Source organism: Meleagris gallopavo, chromosome 12 (assembly GCF_000146605.3).
Source record: "Meleagris gallopavo isolate NT-WF06-2002-E0010 breed Aviagen turkey brand Nicholas breeding stock chromosome 12, Turkey_5.1, whole genome shotgun sequence".
Taxonomy (NCBI): domain Eukaryota; kingdom Metazoa; phylum Chordata; class Aves; order Galliformes; family Phasianidae; genus Meleagris; species Meleagris gallopavo.
The window spans coordinates 13,394,762-13,398,981 of NC_015022.2; positions in this window are offsets into that span (position 1 = coordinate 13,394,762).

The following is a 4,220-nucleotide window of genomic DNA, read 5'->3' on the forward strand; positions in this document are numbered from 1 at the left end:
AAATTAGAATAATAAAAAAAAAAAAAAGAAAAAGACAGCAACATGCCATGGAATGAACATATACTGCATTCCTTAAGAAGCTCAAGTTGACCTCCTGGTCCTTTCTCAGGCTTTACATCGCTAGACAAGATCTGGGCCAAGAGCATTTCCATACCCAGAGATGTATCTCTGTCTTGGGCTAACCCCATCACTCAAGTGGTGAAACCTAAAACCAACACATCTCTCCCACGGTCGTTCTTGTAGAGCTGGGAAACCCTGTCTCTGTCTCAGCAAAATAAAAAGACTATTGGGTGCCAAATAAACAGCACATTAACCAGACAACAACAGCCCCTCTACTCAATGTGCTTCATGCCATCCACCAAGGGTGATCAATTTTCTACCAAAATCTCAACAACTAAAAAATTAAAAAAAAAATTAAAAAAATAAAAAGAAGAAAAGATCTGTCATACTTTGAAGAAAAAGAGCTTGTGCAAGCTGACAACATGCAATATCTTTTGGATTCATACCAGCGAAGGAGTCCCCTTCCTCTCCACATTCCTGAGAGTTTTGCAAGCTTTCTGGAATCAGAAGAACCCTGACGGAGCACAGAAATATAATTTACAACACTGCTTGATTACCAGGCCCTTTTAAACTGACAGTGGTGGGAACAGAGGAAGAAGAAAAAGTTCTGAGTTCTGTAGTTTGATAGGGAGAGCTCAGAACACAGAGATCTCTGGAGGTGTTCAACAACTGTGGGGCATGGCACTAAGGGACATGGGCATGGTGGAGGTGGGCTCATAGTTGGATTAGGTGATCTCAGTGCTCTTTTCCACCCTCAATGATTCTATGATCTTCCAATGAGAATCTCTCTATAAGCAACCGACATTCTTTCACCATTGGGGGAAGGGTTTTTTTTTTCTTCTATATGATATGTGACTTTGACCTGGGTCAAACACAGCAGTGCAGGGAGTTGAAAAGGGATCACCTGATAAAACCAATTCCCTCCTGCACTGCAGGAATGACAGCTGAGCACCACAGCACACACAGTCAGAGCCTTCTGGAACAGCACACGGTCTGTGTCAGCAGAGCAGCACTCGTACAAAGCTGAATTAAAATAAAGGAGTAACGACCCTTTGGAAAGAGTAGGGCCTCACCAGGCTTCCACAGTACCAAAGGACATCTCAGATATTAAAACTGGTGCAAAGAAAAAATTATTAAATCAAAGGGAGGAAAACAGTGTCAGCCTCATGCGCATTTCGTTGCTGAATAATGATAGTGTTTACTTTCCAGCATAACGCATTTCCATTCTGGACTCAACTTTAAAGCCGAGTGCACGACAGGATTAATTATGTCCTTTCCTCTTAACCACCATTCCCCGGGTTATTTATTAGCTAGCTCTGCACACATTCATAGATGTGTCTAATATACAAATTTAAAAGGCTCTGCTCATCCGCTGGTTTCAAGCTGCTGCCTAACGGCTCTCCTGCCCTGCAGGACCGGTGTGAAGAGGAACAAATGCCATGGAGAAGCAGACTGAAGCAAAGGTCTGACTTGAGACTGCATTAACTTCACTTCATTGTGGTCTGTGATCTCAAGAGACAGGGGCCAGCAGCTTCCAAGCTGACCATACCCTGGAAGGGGATCATAAGGGATGGAGGGAGGGAGGGAACAGCCCTGGGTCCAGTGGCACAAAATGGAGAGAAAGTCCTTATACAGACTTGATAAAGATCAGATCAACTGAGGCTGCAAGCACAAATGCTAGGGTGCTCTATTCCCCTCTGATGGCTACAGTCACTGTTTGATCTTATGAAGGATCACAAGCAACTCCAGCTAACATGTCAGATACGCTGCATATCTACAAGCAAACTTGTTGCCTTGCATCAGAGGTCAACAGAATCTTCCCTGCATCACAAAAAGGAAAACAGTGCCTTTTGGCACAGCAGTGTTCTGTTGGTCCTCTTCAAGCACACCACGATGGGCTGGAGGAGAGCTCATTTTCTCCAGTATTTAAAAGCACAATAACAAGGTTTGCATGTGTATTCAGAAATTAAGAAGAACATGTGCTTGCAATCAGCCCTCAGAAACCCCATTTGCCACCAGACAGCTTGGCTACAGCATTTCAGAGGTTTGAGAATGGATGTGTGGGGGGAAAGGGTGTATTTGATTTTTCACGCTGTTAAGGACAAAAAAAATAAATAAACACACAAATCTTGAATCTTCCGTGATTTGTCCTCCATGTCAGAAATTCTTTCCAAGAACTGTTGAGGGAATAAGGGAAGAAAAAGGGATGGAGAAAAAGCAACACGCTTTCGTTTCCTAACAAAATGATTGTAAGCAATGCCAATAAAACAGATATCCAAAAAAGGCAAAAAAAAAATTAAAAATTAAAAAAAAAACAGCAGAGAAACTCTTGGAAAAATCAACTTTTATAAATTGATAATATGATGCAGTAACACGCAGATGAAAGCTGTATTTCATTATTCTGCACCAAGTCCACTTCATGTGATTAAATTAACAAATGAGGTCCTCATGTCGTACTACAAGCATTACCCTACTTTTGCTTACTACATCCTTCTAGCCTTAACCACAGCACACGCAGAGCAGCTGGTGGGCAGCTCTCAATTACAACACAACACACAGAAGAATTTAGATTGGGGAAGTGATTCTAAAAAAGGGCCCATAAAAAGGTCTTGCTTCATTTACCTAAGCAAAGCTGCCATTTGAGAGTTTTTTACTACTGAAATCCAAGAAAAAGGGTCTGAAACAACACAGAAAAGTGCAACATTTTAGTTAGCAGGATAAAACTCATTCAATTGATATAAGAAAAAGGAATTCATTCTGAATCACACTGCATTTCAGACAGCAACATGTGACAAAAAGATGCTCCTCAGGCAGCAAACGTATCAGAAACAACAGGACATTTGCCACGGGTGTTGCCAGTATTACACCAGTGCAACTCCTCAAACGTCGATTGTATCGGCCTGCAGTAAAACCAGAGCTATGCAGCAGACAAACCAGGCCTAAAGCAATTAGCCAAGCTGAAATGCAAGAACTTATCATGGGCATAAAAAGCAGACTGCTCAAAAACACGGAGCAGTTACTAGCAGCAGCAGCAGGAGCATGTGGGCACTAATGGGTCTCCTCACAACCACTGTTGCACAAAAATTCACCCAAGGCTCCTTAAAACTCATGAAACCAGACTTCAGCAAGAGCAAAAAACAAAAACAAACTGGCTGAGGATGGATGACTGCAGGCCCCAAATCAAAGAGGGAGCTGATGACTGTTTAAGAGGAAGAAGTCTTTGCTTGTTTCAAGATTAAAAACTCATAATTCTGGCCCCAGCTGAAGCACTATCATTCACCAGACTGGTACAATTTCGTTGGGCTGATCCTGTGCTCAGACAGACAGGCCATTATCAAAAGTTCCTCTATTCATTTTGCTTCCTGTTAGCTAGTGAAAGCCCCTTTTATATGTGCTCCTAGAGAGGCTGATAAACAGGGAAGACTTTCCGATGGAGAAGATAAGGTGGTCAGATTTATTCACTGCAGAAGGAAGGGAAGCTGTACGGGCTGATTACAGTTGCTCCAAAGCAAAGCAACAGAAGTTTGCAGGACAGAGATGGAAGATGATGGGTTGTTTTTAAATGGTAAGCATTATATTAGTAGCATTATTGCTAGAATTATCACAGAATAGCTTGGGTTGGAAGGGACTGCCCCCACAGTACCTTGCACTCGGCCTTGTTGAATCTCATTAAGCTCATATGGTCCCATTTTTCAAAACTGTCCACATCCCTCTGGGTGGCATCCCTAACTTCTGCCACGTCAACTGCACCACCCAGCTTAGCATCGTCTGCAAACTTGCTGAGGGTGCACTCAACCTCAGAACTCAGACCCAAGACTTTTCAAGTCCTGAGGCTGCTACGTATTTCCTCCACACTGCTGTGGTGATACGGATCAGCCCCAACGTCACAGCACACAGCAGGCCCACGGTAGGTCCCAGTGCTGCCAACTGAGCTCCTCTTGATATTCAACTACAGAATCAAGATCTTTTTTTTTTTTTTTTAATTAGTATTACTAAATATGCAAATGTGTTTGAATAATTCAAAAATATGTGGACAAGGTAGAACAGGAGATTTTTAAAAGAGTGAACAAGGAAAAAAAAAGTTAAATTAGAAAAAGAAAAATCAAACAGTACCCAAGGCCAACCAGATAAACCACCCAGAGTCAGAGGGAAGACACCGT